General features: G+C 34.1%; 1 protein-coding gene across 1 annotated transcript in view; it reads right to left on the bottom strand.

Moving 5' to 3' along the window:
* Positions 1 to 19668, bottom strand: part of LOC129218201 (islet cell autoantigen 1-like) — a 74700-nt gene extending 55032 nt beyond the window's left edge. Inside the window, exon 1 of the mRNA XM_054852418.1 lies at positions 19551 to 19668. The gene's annotated coding sequence lies outside the window, so the exon portion shown is untranslated. The remainder of the gene's footprint in view (positions 1 to 19550) is intronic.
* Between the last annotated feature and the right edge of the window lie 492 nt (positions 19669 to 20160).

Here is a 20160-nt window from a genome sequence, read left to right as displayed (position 1 = left end):
TGTCATGGGCATATTTTATTGAGGAATTAGTGGATGTTATCTTGAACATTTTTAATTTTTATAACTCATGGATAACGGCAGTGGACTGGAAGTTGGCAAACCTGTTGGCACCATCAAGAAAGGATCTCCAGCTAAGACAGGAAATTTTTTGTAGTTTCACATTTTTGAAATTTAAAACAAACTATAAATAATGAATTTTCAGGAAAAGAATAGTATATTAGTGGGTATTTATTATGTTTTTAGGAGGAGTCAATTCTGTACAAACTAATTTATTGCACATTTCCATGACAAGGTTATTACAACTTTAGATAACCACTAATGTGTAGATATTTACAGTAAAACTTTGATTTAAGGATACCCGATTTAATGATTTCCTCAATTAAGCGATACATTTCACTAGACCGGATTTGACTGCATTAAGTGTCTATGCTCATTGATTTGACGATATCCATGATTTATTGATAACTTTTTTGAGTCCCTTGACAATTGTTAAATCGAGGTTATACTGTATATAGGTTTCTCAACTGCTTTCGATAGAATAACACATATTGCTCTTCTAAGCAACATGGCAGTTCAAACTGACTTGTATTGGAATAGTATCCAAGAACTTCATGTAGGCTAGGAGAAAGGTTAAGGTTCTGGAGCTAGAGGTCAAGATTCACGGTCGCCACTCGCCACGTGGCGACCTAGTTTGAAAAAGTGGCCACCTAAAAAAACCTCCTCAGTCGCCATTTTTCCCCTTGTTGTTCCAAAGAAAAAAAATCTTAGTATGAACAGTGAGACTCAAAAGGGTGGAAGAAGCTTTGGAAGCATACGCCTAAGGATAAACACATCAAAGAAGATCGTTTTTTGACCAGAACGGCAATACTTTTCAGTTATGTGTGAAACAGACGCCATATTTGGTCACTTACACGATAGAAGTAGGCAAATTACTAAAGCGCTTAAGTTTGCAAAAACAAAGCAGAATTTGATGTTTATTCAAATAACGCAAAATGTGCTGTAAACCATTTTATTTATTTATTTATATTATTATTCAAAACAGTTTTCTTGAGAAATGAGAAATTTTGTATTTAAAATTTCATCTTATCCTTACTGCATTGGAGGCTAATGTGCTAAAACCTATAACAGTTCAATTAAATTGATGTTCAATGAGGTTTTTTCCTTTTATAATTATTTTTATGCAACAAATTCAAAAACCTAAATCTTCATTTTTAGCGCAGTCGCCATATTTGGTCACTTCTAAGATGGAAGTAGACAAGATTCTTCAAGAGCCTAAGTTTTCAAAAATAGAATTGTATGTCTATTGCAATAGAATGCAAACTATTGAACGATCTGAAAATGTGTCGTATTCCCCCCCCCCCCCTCTGATAATTATTTTCTTGAAAAGTGCATATCCAAAATATTTTATCCATTATTTTATATCCAAAATATTATTTTATCCATATTGCTTTAGACGCTAATGTGCTAAAAACTGACTCTTTCATCTAAATTAATGTTTTTTGAGGGTTTTTAATTATTAAAATTACTTTCATATCTTAAATTTTTCGCGTAGTCGCCATGTTTGGTCATTTGCAAGATTTAAGCAGACATGACTATTTAATCGCATAAGTATCCAAAAACAGAATTGAAAGCCTATCTCAGTGCAAACCACTGAAAATAACATAAAAAGGGCCAGAATTTTTTTTTTTTAATTAGTTATTTTCTGGAAAAGTGAAATTTTATCGGCAAAATTGTATTTTTTGTAAATTTCCTCAAAAATGCAGTTCTCTGCCGACTTTTCCTTGATTTAATTATCCATTTATTTTGAGAAAAAACCAAAATGCATGTTTATAACTTTTAAAATAACTCTGTAAAGTTCTATTTATTTGCTTTTTCGTGAAAGTTGTAAAAACTCCTCTCCCATTTTGTACTTCAACACTCGGTGACAGTAGTGGCCACCAAGTATTTTGGGTCTAGTGGCCACTGGCGACTTAGAAATTTTCTTAATCTTGACCTTTATCTGGAGCTTTCCCAAGCAATTTCTTGATATTTAAGTTTTAAAATGTAGTTTTAGGGTATTAAGGCTCTTCTAAAGCTCTCCAAAAATCTGACACGGCGAAATCACGAAATCTGTGGCAACACAGAGGGTGTATCTGGGAGGGTCTAACTCGACTTTTTTTGCACTGCTAATTGGTCAGATTTCATGATGGACAGCGTCAATCACTGAGTACTTGAATGGACAGCCATAAATCTAAGCTGTGCCCATGGGAGCTGTCTTTGCGATCGGAGCTGCGAAGGATCCTGTTCCAAAACATGTTTCCCACCCGGCCCGTTTCCCCTCCATTAGTTAGTAAACATGTGTTTCCGTTTCAAAGTGTTTCTAGAGCTGACTGCTTACGATTTCCGAGAAATCGGTATTCAGCGAAAAGAATAGCAGGGAAAGCTGTCTGAGTTGTCCACTCAAGTTCTCCCGCCAAACGGTGACAGGAGAAAAGAAGAAAGAAGACCATGTGTCAGGAAATTAACTTATTCTGCAAACTAGAAAATTTGCAGAATGCGTAGAAAATCGAATTGAGAAATGAAGGCAGAAAAAAAAGAGAGAAAAGAAAAGTTATAAAATAAATTCAAGTGCTTTATTAATCATCTAAATTTCAATATTGAACATGGTGCGCACAAATGATGAACAAAATTTTTTAAAAATCGAATTTTCGAAACTACTGCACATATTAAAGTCAGACCAAACAACGTAAGTAGAAGCACAAATTTGTAAATTACAGCAGACACGTGTTTCGGCGTTACAGGGAACGCCTTTTTCAATGCAAAAATAATGAGCTTATGGATGAAAAGACATCCGACAAAAGCTTTTGTCGGATGTCTTTTCATCCATAAGCTCATTATTTTTGCATTGAAAAAGGCATTTTGTCGGATGTCTTTTCATCCATAAGCTCATTATTTTTGCATTGAAAAAGGCGTTCCCTGTAACGCCGAAACACGTGTCTGCTGTAATTTACAAATTTGTGCTTCTACTTACGTTGTTTGGTCTGACTTTACTATTCAGCACAAAGGTATTTATTTATCTTACTGCACATATCACAATAAGTGATACTTGAGAATAAATAGGAACATTCCAAAGTTTTTTTTCCTTTTCAGTTACAAACAGGGGCGGAGGGTGGGAACAGAAATTAATGTTGCGAGGGGGAAGGGTGATGTATAATAGTCATTGAGATAAAAGACGCAATTTCAAGAATTATCACTAACAGAAACAAAAACATTATTATTCCACTATAAATATGGATGTTATTCTGACATTAGTCATTCACCCTGAATAAAATTTTTATCAATTCCACAATGCTACAAGTTAGAAATAAATTCCCGTTCCTTGAATTTATTTTTCCATATCAACTGAGGTATTTGACTGTACTCGGGTTTTCAACGTAACATTTCAGTCCGAAGAAAGGAGTAAGTAATAAAAACTACCTAATAACATAACATAAAATCAAGTTACATGATATAAAGTGGAAACAATAAATCGCAATTCGACGGAAAAGGTATTTCTACTTCTTTCATTTGATTTAAAACTGCTCAGGGTCTGAATTTTTTAATGCAGTAATGAAAATAATTGAGATCAATATCATTAAGTACAATAGTGACACCTTGAGAACAAAAATTAACATTACCCAAAACCGGTTAACTATGCACTGGAAAATTGTTAAAAGCCATTTTATAACTGCCGAGCACAGACCAGGCATTTAAAAAAAAAAGAAAAAAGGTTCGCGTACATTCAAGGAGGATATAATAAAAATTCTAATTTTATCAACCCAGTACGTCGAAGGGAAACATGTTAGAAAATATTTTTTTTAGCATTCCATTGAACAAAAGAACCTTTCAGTAATTCATGCATTAGAGACGAACAGATTAGCTCTTTGGTTGAATATCGAGTTCCAAGTTCCAATTATGTTTTAAGAAGAATCACCGACACACACGTGACGAATTTTGAACTCAGTGGTCAGTGGAAGAGTAGTATATACCTCCATGTCCACACACACACATACACAAATAATAGTTTTGAAAACAAAATTCCAGTCGAAATTTAATTGCGAATTATTGAAAAGATTTGTTTCTGTCAGTAATTTGACAAATACGTTATTTTTTAAATTAAAAATAAACAAATACATAAAAGGTAGGGTTAATCAAATTGGAATTAAAACAAATTATATCAATCCATACTTCTAGTCCACCAAACGTAAATAATTTTTAAAAGCAAATGGAACAACGTTAAAAGCACAAATGTGCAGGAGCACTGCAGACACGTGTTTCTGCATCACAAGGAACATCTTTTTCAATGCATAAAATGTGAGCTAATGAATGTTTAAAATATACGACTTTTGTCGGATGTCTACAAATCCATAAGCTCACGCTTTGTGCATTGAAGAAAGCATTTCTTGTAATGCCAGAACACGTGTCTGCAGTGTTCCTGCACATTTGTGCTTTTAACGTTTTATTTTTAAAATCCCCCACCCTACGTTCCTTCTCGGGTGCCCAAGTACCTCCCTGCTAAATTTGGTCCAGATCCGACGAAAACTGTGGATTAGTATAGGGAACATATACACACACACACACACATACATATATATATATATTTGTTTTGTTTATATACGAGCTGCATTGCCCTACTTTGCACCTCGAACATAAAAGTAAGGTCAAGTGACGCATGCTCAACAATCAGGCTTCAATTACAGAAAAAAAATACTACAAAATTTCCCGTCAAAATAATCAATCTCAAAGAAAGAAAACGGCAAATCAAAAGTTCCCAAAAAAATTAAACGTAACCCTCCATAAATACAACTAAAATCCTGAAAAAAAAAAAGAGATAAATTGCCAAATAATAATCAAAGGGGGGAAAATTTTACCTCAAAACGAAAACAAAATTTTATTTAGTCACAATCGAGAAAAAAAAAACCAACAACCTTCTAAACGCTACTTTAAAATGAGATCGCGCAAACGATAATTTTCCGATTTAAAATTTCTGTTCCATTAGGCTTAGCAGTGATTTTTAATTTTTTCCTGGTGATTTTAAAGCCTTTTTACTTACAAAAAAGGAAGTATTGTATTCACGAAAAAAAATTATCTCAAAATTCGCACTTAATTTCCATTTTGCTCACCCCCGAATGGATATTCAGTTTTTTTTCCAACCCTACCACAGGAGGATAAGTGCCTAAACACCCGAAATATCCATTTTGACATTCCCCCGATTTAATTACAAGGACTTTTCTCATAACGTCCGTATGTTCGTATGTATGTCACATAACTCAAGAACGGTATGTCCTAGAAAGTTGAAATTTGGTACGTAGACTCCTAGTGGGGTCTAGTTGTGCACCTCCCATTTTGGTTTCATTCTGATGTTCCAAAGGGGGTCTTTTACACCTTTTTCTGGGGGGGGGGAATCAATGTTAATTCAATGCAAACTCAAGTAGTGTTATAATTTATGCAAACATTTGGCAATTTTTCGCCAAGCTTTTGGTCACCAAATTTTGTCGCCAACTTTGCGACAAATTTGGCGTTTTTTGAGCAATCACGATTGCTAATTGTTTTCATTTGACCGTCCTTGATGTCTAATTCCTTTTTCAACCCCATCGTCTTCTGCAGGCATGGCTCCGGCACGACTCCTCTGGTCCTGAGCACTGGTCCCCAGTAGCCGATGCTCGTGGTCAGTGGCGTCCATGTCCTAGACATGCGCACGCCCACACACACACACACGCCTTTACACACATACACACACCAACGTGCATACACACAGGTCTACACACACATACACACCTATACATACACGTAACCACCCAAGAGAAGGGGCAGGCTTGGATGGACAAGAACAGTTTCTAGAAACAAGTGAGTTAGACCAAGAGCTGACCCCCCAAAACACGATTTATCTCTTTTATGGCTTGTGGCCGGTTAAAATAATAAAAAAATGCAATTTAAAACTTTGGCTCGAATCCCCCCCACTAATTTTGGGTCAGACGGCTGCGTGGGTGGATGAAAGGTCAAAAAAATGAAAAATATCAAAGTGATGAGTTAAATGGCTAAAAACTATATAATAGCATTAAATTAATAAGAAAAAAACCCGTAGCGAATTTCCCCCCCCCCCCCAGCTATGTTGGGGCGAACGTGGTGCCCCCCAGGGGTAAAGTATCGATTAATTAACTTTAAAAAAAATGATCACTTTCGTGGGGGGGAATTTTACAGGATATTAGTTTCATTATTTTGATTGCCAAAAAAAATTCCCCCCCCCCCAGTAACTATGGGTCAATTTGTCAAAAAAAATTTTTTTTGTTCCTCTTTATTTGGTTCAAGTCGAGTATTATTCGAACTTACGCATGACTGTTTAAGTTGCAAAAAAAACCCCAAAGTTTGAACGTTTTTTCATTAAAAAAAACTTGTAGCAATCCCCCCGCCACACCTATGGAGGGGGTTGCTACGCGGTGCGCAGTTTTACATGCGCAGTTTCACAACGTGGTGCCCCCCCCCCCCCAGGGGTGAATTGTCGATTGATTAAATTAAAAATAAATGACCACTTTCGTGGAGGGAATTTTACAGAGTATACATTTAATTGCAAAACAAAATATCTCCTACCCAGCAATTATAAGTCTACTAGCTGCATTGCCAGGCGTTGCACGGTCTACCTCAAAAATGTACTTGTATTCAGCGTTCCAAGCATTTTATACAATTATATAAATTTTCTCGCTTTCATTACATTTCTTATTGCTGCTCCACTCCTATTAGTCAAAGCGCAATGTTATATAGCCTATAGCCTTCTCAATAAATGGACTATTCAACACAAAAGGAATTTTTCAGTTCGAACCCGTCATCCCTGTAGACCAAGAGCTGAGCCCCCAAAACACGGTTTATCTGTTTTATGGCGGGTGGCCGGTTAAAATAATAAAAAAATGTGATTAAAAATTTTGGCTCTAATCCCCCCCCCCTCCGCCCACTATTTTCGGGTCACACGCTGCATGGGTGGATGAAAGGTCAAAATAAAAGAAAAATATTAACATAAGTGAAATGGCTAAAAATTATATAATAACATTAAATTAATTAAAAAAAACCACGTAGCAAATCTCCCCTCCAGCTATGTTGGGGCGAATGTGGGAGCCCCCCCCCCCCCCCAGAAGTGAATATCGATTGTTAAAATTAAAAAAAAAAAATCACTTTCATGGGGTTGGGGATGGGGAACTTTACAGGGTATTTGTTTCATTATTTTGATTTCCAAAAAATCTCCCCCCCCCCCCCAGTAACTATGGGTAAATTTGTCAAAAAAAAGGTTTTTGTTTCTCTTTATTTGGTCCGAGTCCAGTACTATTCGAACTTTCCCATGACCTCTTAAATTGTAAAAAACAATTGCAATTATTTATTCGGTAAAAAAAACACGTAGAAAATCCCCCCCCCAGCTATGTTAGGGCGAACTTGTTGCCCCCCAGGAGTAAATTATCGATTGATTAAATAAAAAAAAAAAGATTACTTTCGTAGAGAGGAGGGATTTTCTCAGAGTTTACATTTGATTGTAGCAGGAAAAAAAATCCCCCCCCCCCCCCCAAAAAAAAATGTTTTTAATTTAAATTAGAAATTTTGAAATATTTTTCAAAATGAAAGAAGCAATACAGCGTCCGTACATCTGCTTCTACCATTGTGTGCTCAGCATGAAAAGAATGAAGGGGAAAGTATACGCCTGTGATGATTTCTTCTTGCTGTTTCGAGGGCAGTTTCGTCAGTGATCAACTGTAGCCAACACAGTGAAGTCGTTATAGCTGTTGGTTTTTCTTTTCGGAGCACGCTGTACCACATCCTTAAACTGAAAACGTAAAAAAATCCTTTTTTCAAAAATATATTTTGATGTTTTTATATTATGAGTGTTTTAAAGGGTACTTTTAAGTGTAGCCAGCCACCAGATAAAAGATAATTTAGTATATTATCTCTAGAGTATACATTTAATTGTTTTAATTGCAAAAAAAAATCTCCCCCTACCCCAGTAATTATGAGTTTATTTCACAAACAAAAGTGATTTTATGTTAAAATTGCAATAACGACTTTTTTACTTGTAAATGTTAATGCGTTAATCCGATGCGTTAAATGAATTTTTAAAATAATAATTTGGAAATTCATATAGATTTATTTACCTTCAGCATATTGGTTGTGATAGTGTCTATCTAGTTTGATAAAAATGTTCTGCAATCTCGATGATATAAATCTGCTTCTATTAAGAACTCGGAAAAATCTAAATCACGGAATTTCAGTTTTCAGTGTTTTCGAATCTTTGAAACTTTTATTCCTTCAAATAAAGTTTCTGTCAAAACATTATCTTTTATCTGGTGGCTGGCTACACTTAAAATTACCCTTTAAAACACTCATAATATAAAAACATCAAAATATATTTTTGAAAAAAGGATTTTTTTTACGTTTTCAGTTTAAGGATGCGGTACAGCGTGCTCCAAAAAGAAAAACCAACAGCTATAAAGACTTCACTGTGTTGGCTACAGTTGATCACTGACGAAACTGCCCTCGAAACAGCAAGAAGAAATCATCACAGGCGTATACTTTCCCCTTCATTCTTTTCATGCTGAGCACACAATGGTAGAAGCAGATGTACGGACGCTGAATTGCTTCCTTTCGTTTTGAAAAATATTTCAAAATTTCTAATTTAAATTAAAAACATTTTTTTTTGGGGGGGGGGGATTTTTTTTCCTGCTTCAATCAAATGTAAACTCTGAGAAAATCCCTCCTCTCTACGAAAGTAATCTTTTTTTTTTTTATTTAATCAATCGATAATTCACTCCTGGGGGGCAACAAGTTCGCCCTAACATAGCTGGGGGGGGGGGGGATTTTCTACGTGTTTTTTTTACCGAATAAATAATTGCAATTGTTTTTTACAATTTAAGAGGTCATGGGAAAGTTCGAATAGTACTGGACTCGGACCAAATAAAGAGAAACAAAAAACTTTTTTTTTTTTTTGACAAATTTACCCATAGTTACTGGGGGGGGGAGAGAATTTTTGGAAATCAAAATAATGAAACAAATACCCTGTAAAGTTCCCCATCCCCAACCCCACGAAAGTGATTTTTTTTTTTTTAAATTTTAACAATCGATATTCACTTCTGGGGGGGGGGGGGCTCCCACATTCGCCCCAACATAGCTGGAGGGGAGATTTGCTACGTGGTTTTTTTTAATTAATTTAATGTTATTATATAATTTTTAGCCATTTCACTTATGTTAATATTTTTCTTTTATTTTGACCTTTCATCCACCCATGCAGCGTGTGACCCGAAAATAGTGGGCGGAGGGGGGGGGGGGATTAGAGCCAAAATTTTTAATCACATTTTTTTATTATTTTAACCGGCCACCCGCCATAAAACAGATAAACCGTGTTTTGGGGGCTCAGCTCTTGGTCTACAGGGACGACGGGTTCGAACTGAAAAATTCCTTTTGTGTTGAATAGTCCATTTATTGAGAAGGCTATAGGCTATATAACATTGCGCTTTGACTAATAGGAGTGGAGCAGCAATAAGAAATGTAATGAAAGCGAGAAAATTTATATAATTGTATAAAATGCTTGGAACGCCGAATACAAGTACATTTTTGAGGTAGACCGTGCAACGCCTGGCAATGCAGCTAGTAGACTTATAATTGCTGGGTAGGAGATATTTTGTTTTGCAATTAAATGTTATACTCTGTAAAATTCCCTCCACGAAAGTGATCATTTATTTTTTATTTAATCAATCGACAATTCACCCCTGGGGGGGGGGGCACCACGTTGTAAAACTGCGCACCGCGTAGCAACCCCCTCCATAGGTGTGGGGTTTTTTAATGAAAAAACGTTCAAACTTTGGAGGGGTTTTTTGCAACTTAAACAGTCATGCGTAAGTTCGAATAATACTCGACTTGAACCAAATAAAGAGGAACAAAAAAATTTTTTTTTGACAAATCGACCCATAGTTACTGGGGGGGAATTTTTTTTTGGCAATCAAAATAATGAAACTAATATCCTGTAAAATTCCCCCCCACGAAAGTGATCATTTTTTTTTAAGTTTAATAATCGATACTTTACCCCTGGGGGGCACCACGTTCGCCCCAACATAGCTGGGGGGGAAATTCGCTACGGGTTTTTTCTTATTAATTTAATGCTATTATATAGTTTTTAGCCATTTAACTCATCACTTTGATATTTTTCATTTTTTTGACCTTTCATCCACCCACGCAGCCGTGTGACCCAAAATTAGTGGGGGGGATTCGAGCCAAAGTTTTAAATTGCATTTTTTTATTATTTTAACCGGCCACAAGCCATAAAAGAGATAAATCGTGTTTTGGGGGGGTCAGCTCTTGGTCTAAGTGGGGGTAGTAACCAATGAGTAGCATCCTGTCTAGTGATGTGGATCGGGTAAATACCCAGTGGGTAGGTAAATATTTTTTGGGTATTTACCCGGGTATTTACCCAAGGCCAGGGTAAATACCCAAAAACTGGGTATTTTACAAGAAAAAAAAAATACAAAAAGTGAGTTGGAATTTTTTTTAAAAAATCTAAATATGAAATAATTGGTAAAACTGATACATACATATGTATTATACAGTTTATAACATTTTTTATTGGAAGACTTGATGAAATTATGAAAGAAACATATCATGAACCAAAGAATCTTTCTTTTCACAGTCATAATTGGACAAGTATAAGCAATACAATGATAGACTTCAGGATTTCAAAATCATAATCTAGGTTAGTCATATCCAAAATGAAAAAAAAAAAAAAGGTAAGCATGAGGGATGCTTGGAAGAATTTACTGAGAAGTTATTAAGACTATGATGTTATTCATTTATTTATATTATTGCTGTTTAAGTGATAACGTGGCAAATATAGAAACAGTTTTCACATTAATAAGCAAAAATCAAAATCAAAATATTGTTTTCTGTTGCCTTGCTCATTTGCATTTGCTCCCCGGTACTTCATGATGAAAATTTATTCGAACTATTTTTAATACACCCAATTAGTGATGTAGGGTGGGAAGGCAAATATTTTTTTGGGTATTTCCCCTCAGGGTAAATCCAATAGTAATTGCGCATTTTGCCAAAAAAAAAAAAAAAAATTAAGTGGTATCAAAAGGTGATAATTTTCTTTTTAAAACAGTAAAAACTGTTAAAACTCTCTTTTTAAAACTTAAAACTGTTTTTACAACTGTAAAATGAAAGATTAAAAATATAAAAATTTATATATTATAATTTTTTTTAATTAAAGGTGTGATGAAATCTTATCAAAAAAAACTGTCAGAATTTAGAATGAACTATTCTAAAACTTAAATAGGATGGCAGGATAATGCAATTTTTTAAGGGGTAAAAGCAAAGGGATTTAAGTTTACATAGATGGCGCTAGCGCAATTTATCATCTTTGATTTTTCATAATATCATGCTACTAGTTAGTTTTGGCTTTGATTTGTGATAAGTTTGTCCAAAGCCTCCTAAATACTAAATGCCTATCACATTTGCTTTAAAAGTGATCATCCGCCGGTACACAAACAACGCTACCTAACAGCAATACATGGATGGTGTTGGTATGACGAAGGATCCAAACAATTCAAATCAAATCGTTAATTGGTTAATTTTAAAATTTAGATTTAGAAGTTAACGAATTGTTTTCTCCGCTTTTAATTTTTAATGCTTTCGACCTTCGATAGTTGGCAGTAGCCAGAAGACCGAAATTATGCTTACTGGGATCATTTTACTCTGTGTTAGAAGGGAGAACGCGATAGGTATTTAGTATTTAGGAGGCGTTAGTTTGTCACTCACTTTGTATTTGTACGGGTAAAACTTTAAATTTTGCTTTGAAAAGTGAAAAACAAAAAAAAGAAAGATGGGGACATTGATTAAGCATATCCAATGCATTTAATGTGAATATCATATTAGATTGCTAAGTTGTTTCACACAATAATTCTTTAAATATGTGATCAAAATACAATTTTTGGGCAAAGGTTTATTGTTTTGTATGGTTGGTTACATATATACATTGTGGAATACAGACAGAAAAGTATTTTAGTTGAATATAAATTTTTGAAATAAATACCCCGGTAAATACCCATTTTGGGTATTTACCCGGGTATATACCCTAGGTATTTACCCCTAAAAATAAATACCCAGGTATTTTACATCACTAATCCTGTCGCAACTCGTGATTGCGAAAAACAATAATTTAAATCCAAAATTTCAAAAATCAAATTAATTTTAAAAAAAAAATTGCTTTGTTTTTTTTAATCTGGTTTCAATTTGGCCATTGTTGGTGATATTTAGAGAGTAAACTATTGAATCACATTAAAATTGCCAATAATGGGGAAATAACTTTAAATTGTTGTAAAAGGAAGTCATGTGATGCACACATCAGCTCGTTTCTTTTAGTGAAACTCGAAGGAAATGAATGAGCTCTAACGGTGTTTTTTGCGGGCTTTTGAATGGCACCAAAATCGAATTGATCGACTAATTATTTCGGTTAGAGAGAGCCATTTAATGCCATTTTCGGGTTTAAAAATTAAAATTCGAAAGGTTCGGTGCTTTTTGCATTCGAAAACCCTCCTATGTTCCTTCGGGTGCCCAAGTACCTTCCTGCCAAATTTGGTCGAGATCTGACGTAAACTGTGGATTTGTATAGGTAACATACACACACACACATATAAATATATTCTCAGTTTTATTTATATAGACTAGCTGCATTGCCAGGCTTTGCACGGTCTACCTCGAAAATAAAAGTTTTGTCAAATGACGCATGTTCAACAATCAGGCTTCAATTAGAGAAAAAAAAATACTACAAAATTTCCCATCAAAACAATCATTCTCAAAGATAGAAAAATGAAAACATGACATCAACAGTTCCCGAAAAAATTAAACGCAACCCTCCAGAAATACAACTAAAATCCTAAAAAAAAAAAAAAGAAAGAAAGAAAGAAGACTAATTGCCTAGTAATAATCAAAAGGGGAAATATCCTCAAAACAAAAACAGAAAACAAAATTTTATTTAGTCACAACAGAGAAAAAAAAAGGGGGTAACATTCTGAACGCTAATTTAAAATGAGATCGCGCAAACGATAATTTTCCGATTTAAAATTTCTGTACCATATAGCTTAGCAGTGCTTTTTAATGTTTTCCCGGTGATTTTACAGCCTTTTTTTTTTCCTTCGAAATTCGAAGGAAATGAAGGAACTCTTTGGGTGTTTTTCGCAGACTTTCGAATGGTTCTTGAATTAAAGAAATCGGTTCATTATTTCGGGTAGAAAGAGCCATTTAGTGCCATTCTCAGGTCCTAATATTAAAATTCGAACGGATCGGTTCTTTTTTTGGCGTTCGAAAACCCCCCTAGGTTCCTACTCGGGTGCCCAAGTATACCTCCCTGCCAAATTTGGTCCAGATCCGACGAAAAGTGTGGATTTGTATAGGGAACATATTCATGTATGTATGTATGTATGTATGTGTGTGTGTGTGTAACGGAAACAAACTGTTGATTATATATAACTAGCGACGATTATTCATAATTTTGCAATAGACTTGGTAAATATGATACATTATGTAATGTTAATCAAATTTACTAGTTTATTCACATAATTTCCTCTTCTTCGTGGATAATGCAATAAATTAGGTTTATTTGTGGAGTAATGAGATCTTAATTAACAAAATTGAACATTTTCAAGCAACACAAGAAAACTCAATCGTCTAAAAAAAAGAAAAATGTATCGGTTGCAGTTAAAATTTCTAATAATATTTCAATTAAAAAACTGAAATGTGCCTTTTTTCGTACATTACTTTCATTTCTTACCTTTGAAAATGTATATTAGATAATAGTATTAATTCTATAAAAAAAAAAGTTTATATTATTAACTATTTAATTTTTACCTAAACAAAACGGAACTTCAAATTTAATAACATATTTAGAATTCTAGATAATGTCAAAGTCTTGAAAATTAAAGATCTGAAAGTAAATGCACAACACACAAAGCCTCCATATCAAAAAGCAAACTAAGCCAGTATTTTAAAGAAAAACATTTTCTTGTAAGATAACCTATTCAGACTCATTCTGCTGTGACTTTCAGAGAGAATTATTACCAACTTTTTCACTAAACTTCATTTTCAAAAGCATCGTTGTGTGTGATATATCTGATCCTTCCAGAAAGAGATGATTATTTCTAATTAATATTGCTAGTTCTGGAACATTGTCAAGCAAAATATTTTTTCTATACAAAGTGACCTGATTTTTAGTAAAGCTATGGACTTCTATTATATTCACCACTACGAGTCAAGGAATATATTTGATAAATATTAAATACTAGTATATATATATATATATATATAGTACCCACAGGACTTTGCCCTTAGTAGAAAATTAAAAGGTCTTATGGTTCGCCTGTATAATTACAAAAAATGTATGGTGAATTTTTCGCCAATTGGTTTACGCCATGTTACGGTTCCACGATATGAGAACTTGGAAATTTACTCATCCATCGTATGATAATTTTGCTCGGGAAAATGTTCTTGAAATTGGAATAGAAAAAGAACAAAATCAAATTTTCGAAAAATTGCTTCGAGGTACAACCACACTACAAACTAACTTTGTGCCAAATTTCCTGAAAATCGGCCGAACGGTCTAGGCGCTATGCGCGTCACAGAGATCCAGACAACCAGACATCATCCAGACAGAGAGACTTTCAGCTTTATTATTAGTAAAGACGATTTCCCAACTTTAGTGGCAATGGGGTTGTTTCCAAAATGAAAAGTTTTTTTTTTTCTGTATTTTTTTTTTTCTGTTTTTAAACATGCACTAAAAGTGCATGCTTAAAAACATTCGCAACTCCAATAAACTATAGGGGGTGCTGCAATCACTGTCTAATGGCGGATGAAAAAGGTAAAACAAACAGATGCCGTAACTTATAACCTGCTTTGAAGCTTAGTGAATGACAGTAATTTTTGATCGTGTTTGTGGGAAGCTTTCTTTTATATTCTTCTGAAATTACATTACACTACAAACTGTCTGAAGCCTGTAATTTACCCCAAAGAAAACACGTGGAATGGAATGTTTTACCTTTTTCTTTAGTATTGTTAATCACCGCAAGGTAGCGTATTCGAGCTCTGGAGTTGCGAATAGGATCCGACCGTTTTTTAAATAATTTGACTAAGTTAAATAATTTAAAAAATTTATTTTAATCGGTGCGCTTTTATTATTTATGCTTCTGCCGATGACATCACAAATGATGAAATGCCATTCACTGTTGCCATTCGTAGAGCGTAATATTTAATTCGCATTTTTACTCAAGTGTCATGCAACGATATGGTTGATAACAAGCGTAGAGCGCAATATTTAATTCGCTTCTTGATTACAATAACGTGAAAACGCAGTACACAGATGCGCCTAAGTACATCACTTGTGACGTCATAAAGACCACGTCTTATTTTCAAAATCGGACATGTTAAAAAATTCATTAAAAAATAAGCGTCTGGAAAAAGAAAGTTTTTTCTCGCTTCATGTTTTTTTTTTTTTTGCTTATTCTATCAATTTCAGGGACTAAAAATAGTACTTTTGACTGAAGGAAACAACCCCATTTTGAATAATCTCTGCGGAATATGTATAATCGCCAGATTAATCTCATTCTACTGCACATACACTCAGGAGCGGGAAATTTCATGATTTACTCGCCACTTCCCCTAATGTGACTAGTGTATTTTAAGTGAATTGGTTTATATTTTTGCAAATTTCACATCGAGATATAACTCGCAATCACTGTACTTGGCAATATATTTTTTTTAAATTAATAATTTAATGAAGAAATACGTATATAAAAATGGCATTTCGAATTTTTTTTTTCCCCATTATAAAATGCGGTAATTTTCACCGATTTTTCAAACAAAATAACTTCTACATTTAAACGGGGTACTTATACTAAAACAGCATTGAAAAATATATCACCTAAATAATTTCAAAAACTTATCGAATAGAACTTGAAAGAAGAAAAAAAACTGTTCTTTTTAGAACGAATTTCGTCGATGTCACAGAGATGCAAGACCAACACACAAAACGACAAAGAATGAATGGTCATTAGTAGGGATTCAGTAATTTATTGCCTGTCATGAGGCAGAGCGGAGGAACGGAGAAGCAGCAGACAAGACCCTGAAGACCCTGGGGGGAGAAGAGAAAGTGGTCCCTCAAAGTGGGAGGAAATGGGTGTGGTCTGGTGAAAGGAGTGTTTTTCGCAGTTTTTCACAATTTTTCGAAAACAAGGCTTTACTACGTGGAGAATATCAATAGAACAAATTGTCTCAGAAATAAACTTAAAATATGTTTTTAAAGAGAAATGTTCAATCTCTTGCGCTCCTTTTTCAGTTTTTCAATATCATTTTTCAAACGTGTGAAAATAGTCGTTTAAAGTTTTAAAATGTTATTAAAAAAATTTCAAAATAACCACAGAAAAAATAAAGAAGCGCATTTCTAGTTCTGTGTCATAGCCATCGTTTAAAACAAACCGCATGAAAATATTCCAGTAATTTCTCGAGTTATGCTTTGAATAGGTAGCAGATTTTCCCGTAGAGAAAGCATTAGCGTCGAAAACCAAGATGGACGGTATAGAAGAGCCTTAAGGTGTTAGGGAGCTGGTTGGAGCTCTGTGTAGGAATGTTTTGATATTGAAGGTCAATTTTAGGTTATGTTTGACTTCAAAGGAAAGGCAAGGAGGAAAGGAAAAAATGTGAGAGCTCTAGTTGAAAAAAATTTGACATTCACATTTTAAAATGCAACTTTAGAGGGCCAAAGATAATTAACAAAGTAGGTTTCATAATGAAATAAATGGGACTTACTGCCTTTATAAGAAAAAAAAGTTTTGCATAAAGATAAAGAGCAAAGCAAAAAAAGATTCACTAGTAAAAATGCTCTTCTGCCTGCCAATAATTTATTGCCCTATTTTTAAAATGTTGTTTTGGGTCAGCAGGAAGATGCATTTCCAGGAGGGAACATTTCACTGGGAAATGTCCCAGTCAGTAGTGGATTTTAGGGGGGGGGGGGGGGCAGGAGTGGATGAATTAATTTGACCATATAATTAGTTATTTCAAAATTGACTTCTCTGTAGCATATATATATATATATATACATATATATAGTTTATAGTTATTTAAAAAGAACACAAAACACATGCAGCGTATTTTGAACCAATGCATTTTTTTTTTCTTTTGCTAAAGAAGTAATACAAGTCAGAGACCAGAGTGGCAGAACACATTTAACTCGCTGGTTTTCGAATTCAAGGGAACGTAATATCGCAATCTGTCCATAAATTCTTCCTTGATTGAACCAATAATTAACATTTATTTTTAAATGTGTAGGCTTGCCTACAGGAGTCACTTCGAACCAAGAAGTTATTTGCGAAATAGTAGACTTTTTTTTCAGCTTATAAAAAATGCAAAATGAAAGAAATCATATGGTTATGGTAGTTATTTGGCAAAACCATGATTCTAATGGAATTGGCATGTAGTATCACAATTTTATCTCAACTGCACCACGGCTTTATAAACAAATTGGCAACTGCTTTGAAATTCACACAGAAATAGTTTCTGAATTCTTCAATAAAACTTATATGTTATGAAGTTATGATTTTCTGAATCATATAATATTTCACGGTTAAAATATAAATTAATTTATAACAACTCAAATGAGGTATGGGTTTATTTAATAACCTTGTCCTCGTGTTATAATCATTATGGCAATGCTATTAATTAAACCTGCTCATTGTACAGCATCTTGGTGATATTACGGGGTTCTTGCGGGTCTTCAAAAGTAATATAGATTCCATTTTCAAGTATTGTTTGTAGGTGGCTCCTCTAAAGGCCATATTTGGTAGTCAAAAGCCCTAAAAAACTAACAAAAGGTTCTATTTTTTAGGATCTGACGAACCCTTTGACTTTTAATGAACGACAAAGACATTTGGTAAAAAGCTACAACCTAATAAACTGATAATTTGGAACTTATTAGATCTGATACAGAATTTTACATTTATATGAATGCTTATTTATTAACAAATACACATGAATTGGTTATAAGAACACCACACTTATAAGGTCACTTTCACAAAGTCCTGAAGAGTAACCATATATAACAAGGTTCAACTGTAAACCTATATATTCATCTATGTATGTTTGTAAGCAAAACTCTTTCCACCATGAAAAATTTTTTTGTTGCACCATTGCCATGAAGTGGTCTTTATATCGGTAAAAATGTGTCGGAAAATGGCCATATAACGGCTCTATTTTTTAATCTGCTGGAAGAGTGGAAACACTTTGTGCATAATATTTATGTACTACTTAAAAGTAGATTCATTGACCTGAAGGGATCCTTAAAAAAAAAAAATCATGAAAATAGTGTATGGGGGGGGGGAGCTATTCTGTTTTGCGGGCCCCCTCCAAAAGATTTTTCTGTATCTGCCTCTGATCCCAGGTATCTAAATATCCAGTCCAGGCCTGCCCTTAGAACAGGGATTAGTACCTGGCATAGGCGAAACCAACATTTTGGTAAGATAAAGTTAAGGTCAAGATCCTAAGTAACATGCTTCCACTAGGGTGAATGGTTAACCTCTTTAGCCCAAAACTAATTAAAAAAATTTGTTTTCCTTCAATTACTTCAGTCATGGCTTGAGACTACAGCTACATGAATGTAAGGTAACAGTTTCTCTACTTTCTTCACCCTTCTCAAAAAGGCAATAGAGCAGGTAGAAGTTATCTATTGCTGGTGGTTTTAGTCAAAAACAAAAAACCACCCTTATATGTATGGAATTTAAGTATTATGACTGGCAATATGCATTTAACGTATAGGTTCTAGGAGGTATTTTGAAACCCAAAACCTTCCCCTAGCTATGCCTAGAAAACGATCCCTCGACTTAGGGACTACTTTCGAAGGTTCTGTTCACAAATTAATATCAAAAAGGATTATGATCAGAATTTTTTTTAAATAATTTTAATGACAAGAAGCAATTTGTCAAATGGTAAAAAATCCAAGTACTGAGTTCATTCAATGAGAAATAAAACCTGCATTCTACAAGTTCCCTCAAATGATTTAAATTATGCTAGATCTAAAATTATACTCCCGATTGCCTAAGCTGCTGGAACTGCAAATTCATAAAGAAAATATATTAATTATTAAGTTAAGTGAAAACATTTCATTCGTCACAAGATATTTTGCAAAACATATTTTAATGTACTAGCCAAAACATAAAACCAGCCAAGTCACACAAAATGAAGAAAGTTTTCCGACATGACATTTCCATATGACCAAATACAAATTTTTTTGAGCAACAGCCCGCATTAGTCAATTGTTTTTAAACTTGTTTCCTATCAAGTTAGTGATTACACAATTGAGATTTTTTCCCCTGACGTGGAAAAAAAGACCTTAGTATTAAAATTACGCATCCAGCAAATGGAAGAAAGCGAACGTTTTAAGAAACCTGATATTAAGTACGGATATGTCGGTGAAAAATGAAAAAAAAAATCTTTCTCAAACACATGAGGATAGTAAAATTATTCAGTACCAAGGAAATATTCTTTTGTTCTTCGTATTCCAGCAGATACAGCTGATATTTACTAGCTTTAATTACAAGAAGATAATTTGTTTATGATTGAAAATTTTCGTACACATCGCACGAAAACGGCGGACATTAATTACAGCTAAATCCTGGCGATTTTTACAGGGAAATTTACGGCAACCTTGACATTTGGCGACGCAATGGTTTGGCGCGCGAACAAACGGTAGATACACGAGGGGGCCTGAGGATTTAGGTGATTGTGAGGTCCGTTTTAATGATTAATTTGAATTTATGTTTCACAAAAACACAAATTAACTCTTGAAATTAGTAATGTTGCAAGTTTCATTTGTTATTTCAACGAATATTTATTCAAAAACTGCCTAATGACTTGCAAAATGGTTTCGCTCGATCTTAAATGTCATAAATGTGATTTGATGTCAATAACATGTTACAATGTATTTAATAATGAGCTATTGATATGAAATGATTAATTTATGTATTTCTCTTTCTTCAAAGTGATCTCGTAATGGTTTGGCGCTCGTGAACATGAGAACAAAGAGGATTTTGCTTTGATTCATAAAGGAAACAAACAATGGTACAATTTTATTCATATTTT

The sequence above is a fragment of the Uloborus diversus genome, chromosome 3, assembly GCF_026930045.1.
Source record: "Uloborus diversus isolate 005 chromosome 3, Udiv.v.3.1, whole genome shotgun sequence".
NCBI lineage: Eukaryota > Metazoa > Arthropoda > Arachnida > Araneae > Uloboridae > Uloborus > Uloborus diversus.
Note: the sequence above shows the minus strand (reverse complement) of the source record. Positions and strands in the feature narration are given on the sequence as shown.